An 18,976-nucleotide genomic window follows, 5' to 3' on the forward strand; every position below is an offset into this window, starting at 1 on the left:
AAAAACCCTGGGTCAACGACCCAGGCATCCTAACACAGACTGCAGGCGTGTGGTTCATGAACTTTCTAAAAGTAGAAAAGGAAACTTTCCTTCTTTACCAAAGTTTACAGTTAGGCCTGACTGCTGCATGATGTTAACGTCTCTTCTGTAGTTTGTTCTGTTTAATATTCACAGTCTTTCTGTTTTCTCTTCTCTTTCCCCTCAACCTCAGCAAATCATATTAGACGTCTCCCCTTCATGAACCCGGTTCTGCCAGAGACTTCTTCCTGTTGAAAAGGCAGCTCTTCCTCCCCACAGTTGCTAAGTGTTTGCCCATCGTGCTTCTCTCACGATGAGACACGTTTTTAACACACATTGATGTAAACATTTTGGTTTTAACAGCCTTAGTTGTTGATTTGTTTTTTTTATTGACTTATTTGTTTTTCTATATTTTACTGCGTCATTGTTGTGCATTACATTTATTTTAGTTGCATTTTACATTGTTAAGCACTTTGTGCAGCATGGACTGTTTGGAAATGTGCTCTATAAATAAATAAACTTGACTTCTCTTTAATATCTTGAGGTTTTTACTCTATAGAGCCTGGAGGTGACAGTTGCTGCAGGCCTAATTGGCGAACGCCTCTGAAGGTGTTTTTACTGGCGGAGCCTGAAACTTGCTAAATAGTTGTCCTTTAAGGGTTTTGTTTGAGAGGAGAGGAAAAGTGCTGTACTTGACCGTACAAGGATGGAGCAGCCACTTGCCTGTACATCGTAATTTCAGTTGTGCGAGGTTTCACTTTCAGGAAGCCTGAGATTTGTGTCTGTGATAGTTTGTGATTCTATGCAGATCCAGTGCCAGTGAATCATTCTCCCTGCATAAGGATAAGACAGCCACAGACGTCCATTCTGTGTGGCCTGAGATGACCTGCGTAAGTGCTTATTGCTCCCTTACTGTTATAACACAGTTTACACAAAGTATTCGTTACTACAGGTGCTTTTGTTGGTCCTGTTGATTACAGGCAAAGAAGAAGAACCACCTGCTGGCGCAACTACCTCGCCCTGAAGCTGAGGAGGAAGTGCAATGCCACCAGCTGCTGCCTCCAAAAAGACCCTGGCACAAGTACAAAAAGTAGCAGCTCATTCTAAATCATGATGGTTGTAATCACTCAGTCATTGTGACACTCCAATACATCTGCTTTTGCAATTACTGGGTTGTAAAAACAGTCTGAATCTTACAGAACTGGACTGCACCACTCAGCTGAGGAAGACGATGATCATGGCGAGCAACATCAAAGCACCAGCTGACCGTCCTGTCACGCGTTAACGCTACCGTCCACACTGTGTGTCGCTGTGGATCAGCTGTTTATCTACTAACTGGAAGGACAATGTTGTGGATGAATGTAAAAAGAACCACGTTCAGCTCAACAAGAATCAATCAAACAAGACTTTTTGGTGACCTTCAGAAGATTCACATCCCGAATATTTCTCTTTCCACCAGAGTGGAAACCAAACAGGGATTTAAACACCGGGCAGTAAAACTGCTACAGGACGAAAAACTCTGCTTGAAGATCCACGGTCAGCTCAGCCGAAGCTCTGGGTCTGTATGAGTGTGACACCATGCTGTGGATATTTTATGAGCCTGTGCCATTTTCTGTGCTGTGGTCTGATAGGGCAGCTCATTCAGCAGCAGTGAGGAATCACAGACGTCAGACTCCAGCAGCCCTACGTGCTTGAGTTGGATAAGCAGTTAGGAAAATGGATGAATCGCTTAATTTTTAAGTTGACTAAATACTAAAAAACAGCTTCTGATTTCAGTTTAAATATTGCTTTAAGCTCGATGTTGTTCCTGTTAAACAGTTCTACCATTTCCTGTAAAGAGGAAAGCTTGGCGGAAGAAAGATGGTGTGGACGAAAGACTGGATGGTTTCATGATGGTTCGACTTTCACACAGGAATTTGTCCACTGGTGGTTTCAGACTTAATTTTGGCCTAATTTTGCTTTGGGAATGAAACTTGAAGCGAGGATCAGGGGTTGGATTTCAGAAGGAAAAGTTTGATTTCTGACTGGATGAGAGAACAGAGAACACGCTGATGTGTTTCTGATGGTCTGTTTGAAGTTCGTCTAATCACCCACTGGACTAACAAATATGCTAAAAGGTCTCCCAGCAGGTTCAAATGTGGCGCTAACAGATGCTGACCGAGCACGTTGGCACTGAGACCACCCTGTTAGCACTGACTCTAGCTAAGGTTAGCGTCACACTTGAGAACCTTTACAAAAAGGCAATAAAGTGGCACCAGACGACAAAAGAGATGTTTGCACGTCTAGTTCTTACTTCTAAGATTTTTTAAATAAAGTCTGTGTTTAACAAAAGCTTTTGATCATCTGTAATGGTAGATGAAAATTTGACATGGAAATCACATATTGAGTATATTAGAAAGAAGATGGTTAAAAACATTTATATTTTGGGAAATGTAAGAGATTTATTAGACTATAAAACAATGCGCATTGTATATTTTTCATTGTTTTTCTCATATTTTAGTTACTGTGTTGAAGTCTGGGGGAATACATATGAGAATACTATAAAACCTCTAAACTTATTACAGAAGAAAGTGATACCAATGATTCATAATGTTAAATATAGAGAACATACAAATAAATTATTTATAAAATCAAAATTATTAAAATTAGGAGATTTAGTGAAACTACGCACACTATTAATTATGTTTAAGGCTAAAAATAATATTTTGCCCTTTAAGTTACAAAGAGTATTTTATTGTGTTCAGGGGGAGAAGATAGCAGAAGGAAATTTTATTTTAAGCATCAGTTAGCTAGAACTACACAGAGATTAATGAGTCCAACGGTTAGGAGTATACGACTGTGGAAGTCTCTTCATTATAATTTAAAGAATTGTATAAATTTACATTGTTTTAAAAAGTGTTACATGCTTAAAACGATAACTCGATATGAAGAATGTGAATGAAATTGGAGTTCATTGAAAATGGATCCATTATAATTTTTTGTTTTATTTGTTTTTTAATTGTATTTTCTCCTTGTTACTATGTGGAGTGGTATATTCTGATTGTAAATTTGTTGTTTGGTTTGGGTTAGGACCGGAGAGAAATGTTAATGTTAGTTTGTTCCCTGATTTTTGGTGCCCACTCGTAATATAAGTTGGATTGTAGATAGGGGGCGGGGTTTAATGAGAACATTTTCTTCTTCCTGCTCCTTTTCACACATGGTTGTAGGGCTTTTTGATAGAAAGTGTGGTTGGTTTGTTTGAACTGTTGTACCAAGTGTGAAATAAATAAATAAATAAATGAAATGATGTTTCCATAATCCACGATGTTAGTGCTCTACTTCAGCTGCAGTTTCACGTTATTGAGGCTGAGATTGAATGAATTTGCACTGCTGCATGTTTGGACTCGTGACGCAACAGAGCCAGACGTCACACCTGGTTTAGTCACCGTCCCCTCACCTTTATCAAGCGTTGCCTATGCTTCACATCCAGGATGGCTCTGTGTGTTCTTAAATGCCGCTAATGTTGCTTAGTCGCTCATTTTTGACACCCAGAACCAGCTGACATCAACTTGAGTCGCATCCCTTGAGGCAAGAGTTCCCCTTTATTCAAAAGTCAGAAAACCTAAAGAGCGAGGTGAGAATAAGAGTGACGCTGTGCATTTTCACAGACTCTGCAAGTTTGTGGAGGAAAAAGCTTCAAAGCTTTCGTCTCTGGGCCTTTTATGATCACTGCGCACTGGCAGAAGCCTGACTTCACAACTACATGTTAGATACAGTGAATCAGACACGCAGTCACATTTTCTGCTCATATTTTCACCTCTAGCTACAAAACCCTTTTACCTGACTTTCATTGTGTTTTTCGAGGAAGGAGATAAAAGAAAGGGGCCACGGGGCTTTCTGCAAAACAAAAGCCGAAAATCAATACGGGAAATGTTGCTTTGGACATGACTAACTTCTGAACGCCGGCACAAATAAACCGAACTTTGCTTTAGAGAAATTGCCGTCAGGTAAAGCGTCCCAGCAGGATGGTGCTGTACCGGCCATCACAGCATACATAACAGACAGCTGACGTGAAGCACGCTGGCTTTTCATCTTTTCCCGTTCTAGTGTTTCCAAATTCAGCTTTTGCTGGACCTCCATGTCTGTTCAATCTCCAGACACACCGAGTTAAAGGAGCAGCCGGAGAAGGAGGTGAGGCAGCCGCAAAGTTGGCGTGGAGGCCCTGCTGGCAGTCGTTGTAAGCACGAGAGGGCCTGGGAGGACTACAGGAGGCTGGAGCGGACAGAGATGGAGCTAAAGGTGAACAAAGAAGAGGGACGAGAGGCCACAAGCTTACAAGTGTCCACTCACAAACACAGTGACCCAGGAGGTCTGACGTGCAATCACAGGGAAGCTTATTTCACCACGCACACAGTAACATGGCAGTTTGCTCTGGAGGGAAACAGGCTGCTGATCTCTGTCAGACACAAAAGGTCACAGCTGGACTCTCAGGATCCTCCTTTAAAGGGACTTTTCTGTTATTATAATGTTGTTCAATGGGGATCTGATTCAAGCTGAATTCATTTCATTTACAGCCCAAAGCAGGAAATCTCAAACTTTACCTTAAATGACCCTAAAATGTGAAGCCTGCGCATCATTGCTCGTCCTTCAGTCATGATAACACTTTACTCATCATCTCAGCGGTGGACATTTGGGAACAATGTTCTCTGGCAGGAATGACAGTAACTTGAGCCAGAGACAGAATAACGGACATATGCCCCGAGTGTCTGGAAATGCAGCTCCTGGATACGTCAGGACCTCCTCAGAAAGACGAAGCCAACACCAACGTGCCAAAACTACATGTTGCAAACTTTCAGCTTGAGGCTGGCTCCAAAAGCCAGTTATTCGCCACTGACTCTCATTTTAAAAGGACCAACTCGAGAGCAGAAATAAACATGTTTACAGCCTGCTGGTGCAAAAAAAAGCAAAGAAAAAGAAATGGTTTGGTCTCCATTGCTCATTCGCCTCTTCACAACAACTAAAAGTGCACACAGACTGTACAAAAAAAAGGATGTGTGGGCATTCTGGGTAAGAAAGCCGAAGCCATGCTTTCTAACGGCCAGCAGGGGGCGACCTGGTTAGAGAGAAGAACGGAAAAGAGCCCAGGACTCTCTCGGGCTGGGACACAAGTCAAGACTCAAATTTGAGTAAATATGTCATGACATTCATTTTTGGGAACTGTGGTCCAATTAGGAGTCAAAGAAGAGGATAAAGCAGGATGTGGTTTAGGACAGGCCCATGTTGTAGACGAGAAACTGCTACTGTGTGAGCAGTTTCAGTTTTGGTGAGAGAAATTCTGCTTTTGTATTTATATGTAACCACTGATGAACTGCACTGGTTACTAACCAAACGTTGGCGTTAGTTGATGACTTGATGATAGAACACAAATAGTCATCAGTGGCTCCAAAACCAAGATGGCAATGACCTCACAAATGTGTGTCAACATGGCAAATGTGTTCATGTTTATATACAGTCTACCTGCAATCAACAGGTTTTGTACTGCAGTCATATTTCAGATGCTTTTAAATATTTAATTTATTTTGAAATGTTTCTTTTGGCAACATGTCGACATAAAAAGTGAAATCATGACTGCAGGAAGCTGCACCTCAAGCTAACTAGAGATAAAACTCTGATCAGACTGCGACCAGACGTATACGCTGCTCTCCATCTGTCTCCCAATCTTGCCCAGTCTTCTCCATTTTGCCACTGATTGCTTCTCCCCGGCTGTTCCCCATCGTTGTGTCGAGGTGCAGCAGAGCCAAGTTTACCCACCGTGCCAATCGGATGTGTCGCTGGCTTACAGAGTGATAAACGCTCAGCTGCTGCCTCTATCCTTTGGCTGCCACAGTCGATTGTTTTTGTTGACATTTGTGGTTTGCCATAGCTTGAAGTAGTGACATTTTGCAAGCGACCGTTGCTGAGCTCGCACTTGAACGGTTAAACAAACCTAATTGAATTCACGTCTTGTTTGGCCCTGTTCTTTCTCCAGTGCTTCACCAGTTGTACAAATCTGCCATTTAGACACCTCCTCTGGTTTTGTTTAGTTCCTCCACCGCACCTCGGCCCTCCCCTACATCTGACAGAACTTGAATTAACACCCACCCCAAAAAAATCCAACAAATGAGAACGCCAGAGCATGCGGCTGGCATCGACCAATGAGCAACTCTCTGGAATGTCAGGAAATGACCTGAAGGTAAACTCTCCACCGCCAACACACTTACACACCTGAGCAGCAGAGTGTCTCCCCTGGGCATCCGGTACTCTCTCTGAGTGCATGTGTGTGTGTGTGCGTGGACATGTGTGTGTTTGTGTGCGAGAGAAAGAGGAGCACGGGTAACAGATCTAATAGTGGGTTCACACTGTGCAGATAAAAGATGCACACAGAGCTCTCATCTGAAAGTGCTCCTCGGTGTGCACGGGGGTTCTGCCAGCAGAAAGAACTAAGCAGTCCTCAGAGTCCAGTATTGCTTTTTCAGGTGCTGCCTCTTCTTTAGCCCTCAGCTAGGCAGGAACTGAATCATATTTGACCTTTTTAGAAAGGTGGCCGATAGCGTTATTTCTCTTTGGGAAAATCTAGACTCACCTCAATCGAAAAAAGCCTCCTGGAGCCTGAGGCGATGGGATGGTGAAAGGAAAGACTTTTGCTTTGGCATTCAGAGCCCTGACTGAATCCACACTGTGCACCTGCAACACAGACAGCTCTAAAATAACTGCTCCGTAGAGCATGATTCATGCTTAGCTGAAGCGGAAGTGACCCCTGCCCTCACCCCCCAAAACACCCCCACATTCAGTGATTTCACTTTTTTCACTCAAAAGTATTAATCAGTTTAGAAAAGACAAAATGACAAAAGGCAGACCTCTGCAAATCTGCCCTCTATTTTAAATAGAGATATTTAAAGGTTTCCAAATCACATTTCTTTCCCCTCCTTTTAAAAAGAAACACATCTAAAGCTTTTTAATAATTTCTCAGAGGACGATGCTGTCACATGCGACCACAAGGGGGCACTGCTTGGACACGTTTCATCATGCAAAGAAGCCAGACAACACAGCAACATCTGCTCAAACACATGTATGCTACTGCTTGGAGATGAGAGATCATTTCTAATCTTGAGCCTGAAAATCTGCCATTTAGCTTAAATTTGATTTGGATACATCAGCCATCGGAAAGCTCCACAACCGAGCGCCCTTAATGTCTGTTGTGTGGCGGAGGAGCAGGATGCCGGCGTAGTGTGCTTTTGATGTGCTCGCACATGATGTGCATCCTGATTTCGCTCAAGCTGCTGCAGGATAGTTGTCATTTCCTGTGAAGTCGAGGTAGTAATTTATTAAAAAGGGAGGATGAGGAAGATGAGGGAGCGTATACGGAGGAGGTAGGGGAGGTGAGCAGAGGGGGCGATACACAGAAACCAAAAAAAAGGCGATTACATTTCTCAGACCGTTGTGATCCGCGTCTTCCTCCAGCTTCCTCCTGAAAATGGGCAAAGAAAATAGGGCAACAACCCGAACACGAGTAAAATCTGTAATCCACTGCTTTCTGTGACGCCTCTGTCCCTCATACAGGTGTCGGTTAGAAGTGAATACCAAGCTGACAAAGACAAGAACCATCCAAAGAAAGAGACATGCAGGCACGCATGGAGGTGCAGCTGGAGGACATGCACAGACCCACATCACCAGACTGAAGAAATAGAGGTGAAGAGGTGCAGCACACACACACACACACACACACACACACACACACACACACACACACACACACACACACACACACACACACACACACACACACACACACACACACCTCTGTGTTCCTTGTTCATCCCTTGCTGACACGACTCTAAGCTTCTCACAACATGAAACTCTGAACAAACAAAAATGAATCCAACAAAGTGATGATACGGACGACTTATACACCGGGAGGATACTCGGGAGACAGATGTGGCAGTAGTGCTTGAAAAGGTCACATCATCAGCCCCTCGATGACATCATCTGGAGGAGCCTTGACAAAAAAACATCAAAAATCAAGATTAAAATACATCATTAAGTGAGAGCATAAAAAGCAGTGGGTGTTTTTACACGGACATCGGATTCTGTTTACATGACTCTCAGCTGAAATCCAGTCGTAGTGTGGGAGCCCAGCTGTTTATTTTTGTGTTCAAAGTTGCATAACTGTAATGCAGGAGAGCGACTGCGAGCTTATTCCGTTCATTATTTATCATTTTCATCTCTTCTATCACACTGTACGTCAGGTAGCTCCAGAAGAAACATGGAAGAGGTCTTTAAATCCATTTGGCAACATTTTAATGTTTTTAAATGGTGTCAAGTTTTTATACACATGCAGGCACACAAATCAAAGGGGAGAGTCCAGAAATAGAGAAGTAACCGTCAGCAGGGAGCCAGCTAAACATAAAGAATGACTCAGAAACCCAGAGATTAGACGGTGACCTGACCCAGCAGAGAGCGAGGAGTAAGACACAGGTGAACTCAATCAGCACAATAAGGAAGAAGGAAGAGGACAAAAATCCACATGAAGCTACGTAGATTTAAAATAACGCAGAAAGTCGCCTGAAAGACGGATCAAGAATAAATTCCTGTGAATTTACTTTTGATCCAAAACAAGAACTAAAGGTCACAACACTAAATCAGAAACGCGCCCAAAGATATAACCCGAGAGTAAGTGTGTGAATGTAAATCATAATAAAGCATCAAAGACCACTGAATGCCAATTATTATTATTAATAATAATAATTAGTGGTTGCATTTTCAACCTTTTTTCAACTTTGGGTCGAGCGATGGCACTGAGGGATACTGCTGACTCACAGGGTGACCTTTGCACCTGCAGCCTGGATGTCCACTAGCAACTAAACTAAGAGGAAACTAGTGAAAATTAAAAAATACCCTTAAAAATGATTAAAACATTAAATATATTTCAGTTACGTTTTCTACTCAGCGAAGCAAAAAGGCAGGAAACGCTCCGATATCGCACGTGGAGTCAGAGGTCTGATTAATCAATGGTCTGAGTGACTACAGCAGACTGGGCCCGTACCTAAGTAGGATTCAGCCCATCTGATGTTGTACGGACGGGCTAAAACATGCTGCCACATTAATATGTCCGCCTGAGGTGATGGATGAGAGCCCAGGATCTGACGGGGAGGTCAACAGCCACAAGCCGCTGCACAGAGACCAAAGGGAGAACACGAAATGCCCATTTCTGATGACAGCCCGGATGCTCATGCTTTCTGACACTGTATGCACTTAGCAATGTTCACCGGTCTCTGTTGCTTTTGACGACGTGACGGCTCGCTCGTGTTTTCCTGTTTCTCGCCTCCCCTCTGTCCCCTAATGTTGATCTATCTAGCTGTCATATTTCAGATCGCTTTGTTTTTGTCCTGCTTTGCTTTTGCTCCCGACTGTTTACTTTTTAAAGAGCGCTCTGTCACTTCTCCCCCCTCGGTATTGCTTCTCTTACACATGCTCATCGGTTTCTGTTAGACACAGAAATAACAGGCTCGGTTAGCTTACTTTTAGACTTGGTAGCCCGCATCCCGCTACTAAATTAAACGGCAGGCTCCTCGTCGTGCATGAAAAATAGCAGTTATCAAAATGTCACATGGGAAATTGTTTTGGCTACAATACATATTCCCTGTCACCGTCTCCGTGGAGAGCCGGAGAACTCCCTGAAGCGAAAGCCGAGGCTCACGGAGAAACTGGCCCGGAAGACATTTTGAATAAGCTACGAGCCCCTCCGCAGGCTGCTGAAGTTAGTGGTGTGAGGTATATAAGCCTGTCACTTCTATTTATCTCCTCCGGTTTGAACTCGTATGAAGACCGTTCTCGTTTCATCGTAAAGGTCACGAGTCCCGCAGCTCTGTGATGTAAGCGATGCACTGCAATAGCACATACCTGGCATGTTATTTCACGCACAACGTCATGCGTCAGATTTCATATTGTCCAGCAGCTCGCTGTGGAACACCTATAGAATTTAATTATCCAGCAAAGCCTCTGTAAATGGGCTTATTCTGTGTCAGTGCATGCGCTGCACAATGCTCTAAGAGTTCCACATAACAGTTTTTAATGAAGGGTCACTTGTTTGACCCCCGCTCCTCCCCCTGCTCCTCCCTCTCCTCCTCCCCTCCAGAGATTTCTGCCTCCACAACAATACAAGCAATGGCAGTGACAGCATATTTTTCCATAACCAGCGCTGCTGTGACTGCTACACACATCTGCACCAGTGCTGTACGCTGCACGTTGTGTCGTGTTGTTGCTCGCTGATAGCCGTTTCTATGCTTAGAATTTCTGAGCAAATTTGAACTTTGCTAGTGGCTTCACGTTCCTGTGAAAGCATTCACTATAGAGACACCAGATTAGAGCAAATGCTGCTGGAAGAGTATAACATCAAGTATGGACAGTATAAAAGGTGGACATGTGCACAAAGACCTCGCCCATTACTCAGTGAAGGCCAGTCGCGAAGCGTTTTTGCCGTCTTTGTGTTTTGAAACTGGATGTGACCACTGAGGGGAGCGTTCACTATCTTACTAAGCAACACAACATAATGCAGCAAGGAGTGCTCAGTCCTCTGCATTGGAGAAACCAGACAGCCGCTCCATAAATGCATGGCACAGCATAGAAGAGCCACCTCGACAGAACAGGTGCACCTAAGGGTCAAAGGTCACTCTTTGAGGATGCAAGTGTTCGCATTTTGGACAGAGAAGACAGGTCTCACAATGGTTTCACCTGAAGCCTCTGGTGATGATGACCCATCCCTTTTTCACACCTTGGCTCATGTGATCAGGCAGATGACCAACAGTGGGTCGACAACCCTCGTTGAGGGACACTCCCACTAGGGTTTAAATACCTGAGACTGTCCAGCATTTGGTCGAGTCCGGTCTCTTTCTGTCCAACCTCCTTAGACTACTATGACCTGGATGACCGAGAACCTGCACAGACAGCGGGAGGAGGATTTGGCTGAGAACCAGAGGACACCTCAGGCTCTAAGGCTAATCATATGTCAATCATAAGTCATGAGTGAATGATGATCCTCCTTTCTTAATTTATTACTATGATTTACCAAAACAAACTCAATATGTTCAAAAACCAGTGACTGAGCCAATACAGTTGTCAAGACTAAAGGAGTAAAGGATCCAAAGGCCACTTTTTGAGACTTTGATATAACTGGAAACCTTTAGCAAAAAGAAAAGTCATACAGTCTGTAATATCAACCTGCATTTTTTGGTTGCCACAATAAATTAAACTTCTTTTAGGTGACTCCTTTCAGAAAGAATTTGCCCCAGGCGTGTTCCCCATAGTGACGTTTTCTCCTGGGATGTTGGTTGTGCACAGTGACCATAGATGGCCTCCTTCACCTTCCCTCAGTCCACGGGTGACATGAGTCATCAGATTCAGGCTTCTCTCCAAAACCACAGAAAGCAATTCAATAAGTTTTTCCTTTTTAAACAGTCTGACAAAAACACAGTTATGCTAATGCTAATGCTGATGGGACAGCAAGTACTTTCTCATCCAAATCCATCCAAATGGTAAACATGAACACAATGGCAGGCTGAATAATGATGCGGCCCTATCCAATGAAATAAGAGAGGAGATCATATTTTTAATTCCAAAGATCACCAAAAAGATAAAAACGGCATTTGTAGTCATCAGTCCAGTCTCATAAACACTGTTGAAAACATTTGGTGACTTTGCCACAAAATAATGTTTATAAATTTTTTTTTTATCTTCATGAAAAACCCAAACACTTCTGCATATTCAGTTTCTGTTGCTGTGGCTTCATTAACGACTCAATTAAGAGTAACGACCGACCCGCTGAGGCTAAAAATGAAGTCTTTGCTGAAATGACAAAACCTGCAGCTCTGATAACAGTCTTACATGTTGCTAGCTGAACATGCTAGCAACATGTTAACTTAGAGCTCCACCGTCTCATCCAAGCACGGTTACTACTGGTTCCAAAATCCAACATAGTATTGAAAAGTCTTCACAAATGGAGTCCAAACCCAGTGTGTGACATCAAAAACTCTACAACATGATCGGCATCAATTGGTCATCTGCCCACAGTGATGGAAGACTGGGTAATTATAGTAATAATCCATCCATCCACCCATGCATTCATCCATCCATCCATGCATTCATCCATCCATCCATGCATTCATCCATCATCTTCTTCTGCTTATCTGGGGCCCAGGCCTCCCTCTCTTCTCCAGCTTATCCAGGGGAACACCAAGGCGTTCCCAGGCCAGCCGAGAGATATAATCCCTCCAGCGTGTCCTGGGTCTGCCCCGGGGCCTCCTCCCGGTGGGACATGCCTAGAACACCTCACCCAGGAGGCATCCTTGTCAGATGCTTGAACCAACTCAACTGACTCCTTTTGATGTGGAGGAGCAGCGGCTCTACTCTGAGCCCCCACCCGGATGGTCGAGCTTCTCACCCTATCTCTAAGAAAGAGGCCAGCCACCCTTTGGAGGAAGCTCATTATAGTTATTATGATGTATTAATTGTTGGATACAGTAAGCCAACATCTACCTAATGCTTTTCTGCAATAACACGTACATATGCTCACCACCAAGAAGTTGAAACACTGAAAATCTCTAATGTGCACACAGAGTGCAGCAGCAACTGGTTTGGCTACGGACCAGGAAAGAGCCAATCAGTAAAGCTCTCTCTGCAGTTCGTCAAGTCTAGTTCGCTTCAATGTTTCAGAATACTTTCACTGATTTCCACCCTGGATTTTTTAAGTGCTATCCCTCTGCCTTACAAAATCTGTTTTAATTGAATGCAAGGCTCTGCATATTTATCCCTTTAATTTTCACCCTAATAAAGCAGAGCGTCTTTCTGTTCCTCAACTTTGCAGCTCCTTGATTTCCACTAATAGAGCAACAAATATAGAGATGTACAGCTGCTACATAAGTACGGACCAGTGGCCTACGTTTCATTGACAAGACACAAGCTGGAGCCCCAAAAATGGTTTCTAAGAGGCTCTGACGGGCTGGCTTTGATCTGGAGTATTGCTACTTCTAAAACACAGCTCTTTAAAGTCCCAGCCATCTCTTCTCTTTGTGAAAAAGGGTCCTAATTGCTCTTCAAGGCTCTCGATGTAAGATGCAAGGGAAAGGAGAGTACTCCTGACACAAATCATCGTGCGCTAAATATTGTATCGTTGTTGTGTATAAGGAGATGAGTGCCCATTCATATTTAATTGACTTGGGCACCATTGCGCCACACTCTGGCTTACTAAGAGGTGCAGCGAGGAAGAGCGTTATCCTGTAGAAAAGTGCTGAGCCAATGAGAGCCTGACTTCTCTTCTCAAACAAATTTGGCCTTTGATGAAGTTTAAAAGGAACTAATATCGATATTTGGATGCTGTTACTGGGTATTATTTATTTTGGAGCATGAGCTATCATGTCTGACAGGGACTCATCAACTTGTCTTGTTAAAGCTCATCTTATATTTTCTTTAAACACAAGATGTTTTTAAATTGCCTTCATTTTGGCGTACTTTGAGTAACTAAAACTGTATAAATATAAGATGTACTGGAGCTCAAAGTTCAGGTGGTTAAAGAATCCACTAACAGATAGCATACAGATTCCTTTACATAACTTCTAAAAGAGCTAAAAGAGAAATATGCAGATATAAGGTATGAAAGGAGCTTTCAGTACACGCCATCAAAGAAACAAAATATAAAGGAAAAGGAAAAAAAACATCTATTAACAAATTACTCAGCTCCATAAAAGCTGTCCATCACTACTGGAATACCACTAGCAAATGACACCAAATAGAATAATGAACTGAAACTACTACTAATAAAAATGATTAAAGACCATCTCACAAACCTCGACACCTGTCCTGAGCCCTAAATTCTTGGTAATAAAGTTACTATATTGTTGGATTAGCATCGTGGGTCACTATACATCAGTGTTTGGTTTCAGCTTTGAATGTGATCCACATGGTCTTATTTTCTGTGTCAGGGGTTAAATGTATGCCAAGTGGTCATTAATGTAAATGCAGAAGCATTGTGAAGTCCAGGCTTCATTAAGTTATATGCAACAGCCAAGACACTTGAAAAGCACAAATTTTGATTCATCACATTGTAACAGCGCCACAATTTAGAAAAGATAAACTGACTGAAAGATTGCCGACAATCTTTCAGGTGCTGAAAAATCTATAAAAGACTTAAAGAAGAAGTGATGTTGTATTACCAACTGCTGTCTGCAGGCAGGAGGGAAAAAGACTTAAAAAGGATGTGGCTGGATGTAATCTCCTCAGTGGTTACTTATTCCATATATAATATGAACCAGCAGCTATAGAGACGCACCTGGAATGGCTAACTGAAGGCTCCTAATGATCCCCAGCAGCGACCTTCCCATCCAACTACCAGCCAATAACCTGTCTCAGTACCACATGGAAGCTCCTGTCAGGCATCATAGCAGCTAAGATGAACAGGCACGTGGCTCAATGCATGAACCACGAGTGCGACACAGAAAGGAATTGGCAGGAATACCAGAGAAGCTCAACACCAGCTACTGACAGACAGAGCAGTTCGGAGCAGATTCCAAGACCAGACTGACCAACCTATGCACTGCCTGGATTGACTACAAGAAGGCCTATGACTCGATGGCCCACACATGGATCCTCGAGTGCCTAGAACTGTACAAGATCAACAGGACCCTAAGAGCCTTTATCAGGAACTGAACACTGGAAGTCAACTTCAAGCCAATAACACAGCATCAAGGGCAGGATTTACCAGGGAGTCCCCACTGCTGTTCTGGATAGGCCTGAACTCCCTCAGTGAGATCACTGATAAGACTGGCTACGGATACAGACTAGGAATGGAGCCATAACCAAGTGGCTGCCATAGTATACAGAAACATCTGTGCCAAGTATGGCCTGGAAGTCCCGAGGCCATGATAGGACAAGCAGAGGAAGACATAGTGATAGACGCACTTATGCCAAGTGATAGCAACATCAGGAAGACAGAACACAAGAAGCTCGAGAAATACCAAGAACTGAGAGAGGAGCTGGAGAAGATGTGGAGGGTGAAGGTAACGGTGGTCCAGGTAGTAATGGGAGCAGGTGCAGTGACCCTCAAACAACATCCCAGGAACAACATCTGAGACGTCTGTCCTGAAGAGCGCAGTCCTCTCAAGCTGTCTTTATCTATCTAGATACTGAAACACAAATTACAACCACAGCAACATTACCAACATTCATAAACTAATAGACAGTCGTTTGCAACTGTGCTACAGGGCTGGTCGTGAAAGGACATAAAGAGTAGGGGGTAAATAAATTAACATTAGCATTAACCGCTATGTGACATTAGGTTTCTGCATTTGATGTTGTTTTGTTTCTTTTTTGGGACTTCAGAGGTTTTATGCATGCATAAGTTCAGAGCAAAGCTTCAGGACATCAGCAGACACGTCATGCTGCAGAAGGAGGAAAAATAGAAAGTCGAGCAGTGGATGTGCGTCGTTTGCAGGTCAGCAGCTGGGAAACCATCATGCACCTGAGGAATCATACAATCTTAGAGCTAAAGATAGTTCACAGCAAACTCATGTGAAAAAGTAAATAAGTTACGACATTTGTTGGATGAAATGGGACTCAGTTACAGGAACACTGTGTCAATTAAAGAAGCACACCAGATTGTTTTGTATATGTGTCTCTGTTTTTGCCTGTACTTCTGAATATTGATCCATATGTCTGAAACCCTCCATCTGGCACTAAAGTAGCAGAAGAAAGGCAAAGGACAGTTTCACTTTAAATCACTGCTGCTGTCAGAAACTGTACACGAGCTGTACCTGTGCAAGTTTAAATGCTTTTCTGAATGTGTGCGTGAGCCTGCTGCACACATTAATTTTCATTTTATGAGAGGATTTTTATTAGAAAGAGTTTTTATTAGATGTGTTATTTATCACATTCAGCAGCTGTAAGGAATGGTTTTTAGGATTTATGAATTTAGTTTACAATTCAGCGCCCAGACGGACGGACGCACGCACGCACGCACGCACGCACGCACACACACACACACACACACACACACACACACACACACACACACACATTAGAATTCAATGCACTCACAGACATACGCTCTAATGATGTGCTCCATAAATTGCAACATGTAGGGCGTCGAACATAAAACACTTACACGTGTTGTTGATGAGGCAGAAAAAAAACGAGCGAGGAAGCAACTAGATTTAAATACGGCGATTTATCATCAGGGACTCGTGGCTGTTTGTTGGCATTTTGTCGAGATTATCGGTTGACACGCAGCTATGTCTGCAAACAGACACTAGAGGAGCTGTAGTGGCCGTACAGTACAGACCCTGGATGCATTTCCAGTTGTCATCCCCCCACACACACCATCACCACCTTCCACTGGAGGACATCTCGGTCTCTCTGAAACAGTGGAAAACATTTTTGAAGCAGCGCTCTTCAAAGCAGCCGCCTGCAGAAAAGCTTTGTAGCGGTGCACTCGTGTCAGGCAGCTTTACCACCCTAAGCGTGTACATTAATCTCTCGTGACGCAGTGCCGCTCAGGAGGCGCTAATGGGGACTGTACTCTTGTTAAAGTACACTGATCAATTATTATATTAGGAGGAGCGTTGCCGCACCTTATTATCCTCTTCTACTGCTTCTTGTCAGTGTGGAGCAAAACAAAAAACACGCCAGCAGTTACTCTTTCTAAAGCCGATCTCATCTCTGTGGAGACGAGGAAAAAGGCTCAAAGTATGCTTTCCCTATTTTTAACACAGTATTACTCACACTCTGGGTTTCAGCATTTCCATTTTCTTTGTACGGAAATTCATTTCAATGCTGTAATTTTTTTCTCCTTTTCGCACCAGTTCTCCAAATGTGGTATCAGAAGTCGATTTTCTCCTCGGCTTCCTGTCAAACTTTCACTTTGATTTTGTTCACTGTCTCTTCTTCATACTCTGCCTTCTGCTTATGTCACTGTGCATTACACTGCAAACCTCTGTTCGGTTTCAAGCTGTCACTTTTGTCTCGTGTTAAAAACACCCAAAAATCTCAACACTACATTTTAATTTGAACTTTTAAACTGGATGGATGTTTTCCCACGTCGGCCATTAAAGCGGTGTCTTGCTGAGGATGGTGAATCACATCTACGACCCTAAGCTGCCACAATAAATGCTGTCATAAAGATCTGCACAGGATTTAGAAACCAGCCTCCGAGTAATGGTTTTCTGAATGCGCCTTGCTCCCGGCGCCACTGAAACACTCAAACATTCATGTATATTTCCTTCTGTTTCCCCAAAATCTGCCTTTGGTGCACAAAACTCTGCTCGATAAATCAGTCAAAATAGTTAAAACAATAAAAATCTACTTGAGCATTGCAGTGCAGCTATTGATTTTAATCCCATGTTCCTCCTTTAATCAATCACCTCTCAGCAGCATTAATTCCTGTTTCTTTATAGCTTGAAGCGGTCACCTGTGAGGTGAAACGGAAATGGCTGTTCAGCCTCCTTCTTTTTGCCGAAGCTGCTGAACAATAACAACTATTTCATAAAGAAGATTGATCTTCTTTGAATGAAAAGGAAAAATATGGGCGACTAACCTTATTCAGTTTGCAGACAAGCCGTGCGCCCGAGCTGAGCCCGAGAAAATATTAAAAATTGATTTTTCATCTCACTTGGTATCCACAGCAGCTGCTTTTACAGAAATGTCCTTGGATTTAAGTGCACACTTTGGTATCAAGTCACAGCTCACGATAGAAAAGACTCTCACAACTTGTCCACTGCACTCAACGTTGCTCGGGAGTGTTTCTTGCTAACAATAAGGAACTGTTCCACGATTGCTTCATTCATAAATCCGCCGTGTATAAAATCATTTGACTTGTACATTTTATCTTGGAGCGGGGTGAAAGGAGCTTTGACACTCTGTGATTGGATTAGCAGACCTACACACAGCCAGCAGTATAATACAACTGATTTGGAGAGGATGGAGGAATGTAATTTGATGTTTCTTATCTTGCATTGTGCTGGACAGAAAGAAAGGCATTAAATGAAAAAAAAAAACCCAGAACGAGATAGCTGGTGTGAAGCCTGTATTGATCTGGTACAAATTGAAACTGGCCATGGATGCTAACGTGGCCTTTATTCACACCTTTCGCTCGTGCAGTGGGGAGAGGAGCTGTGACGTTGACACTGGTGTAGCACGGTTGCATGATTTTCAAGTTGTAGCTTCCCTCCAGATTTATTGAGAGAAAAAGAGAATTATGAATTTTAAAAAGTTTGGTTAAAAGAATCTGTTTGTAATGAGGCGTGACAGTCCCACTGTTTTCTACTGAATATCTTTGCAGTAACACGTGTCTGATTCTCACAGAGGATCATTTGAGCATAAAACCACTTTAAGTTTGGGTGATTGCTCAAATGTACACGTCGGCAGTTTTTACTGATGTTGCTACACATGTAAACTGATGCTTTCTATGTTTATTTATTTAGAGCTAGCTGAGCTAATTGTGTGTTGTTGGACTGATGGTAGCCGCTTGAAGAATTTTCACCAACTGCCAAAAGCCAGAACTGAGTGAGGATATAATTAGAGACACCTGTGCATCTGGCACAACAAGCATTATTCACATGGAACAGTAGGATAGGGGGAATTTGATGTCAGTCAATTTGACTTTGTCTGTTTTCCTGCTGAGGCTGCAGATTGGTCAAAATTCAGAATCAGCTACTTTAATTTGATAAGACGCAAAACAAATCCCCAAGCCCAAAAACCCAGCAGTGCACTTTACAAATGCAAAGTCACAAAGTTCCACAGACTTCTATAGACTTGGAGGTGTTTCTGCAACCAAAGCTATCGCCCTCTGGTGGCCTTTAAATAGAATACAGGGTTTTATCCGCTTTCAGCTTCATTTTTTCAACCTAAAAGCTACGTCTCCATTATACACTGACTACGACATGTTGAAACCTGTACA

The 18,976-nt window shown here is 43.0% G+C and overlaps 1 long non-coding RNA gene across 1 annotated transcript; it reads left to right on the forward strand.

The window, feature by feature from the left end:
• The first annotated feature begins 505 nt into the window (after positions 1-505).
• LOC113023563 (uncharacterized) lies at positions 506-3,315 on the forward strand. The gene is made up of 3 exons (XR_003272595.1): positions 506-908; positions 999-1,108; positions 1,218-3,315. It is a non-coding gene; the product is annotated as an uncharacterized LOC113023563 (long non-coding RNA).
• Positions 3,316-18,976: the final 15,661 nt, after the last annotated feature.

Source organism: Astatotilapia calliptera, chromosome 6, assembly GCF_900246225.1.
Source record: "Astatotilapia calliptera chromosome 6, fAstCal1.2, whole genome shotgun sequence".
Classification (NCBI taxonomy): domain Eukaryota; kingdom Metazoa; phylum Chordata; class Actinopteri; order Cichliformes; family Cichlidae; genus Astatotilapia; species Astatotilapia calliptera.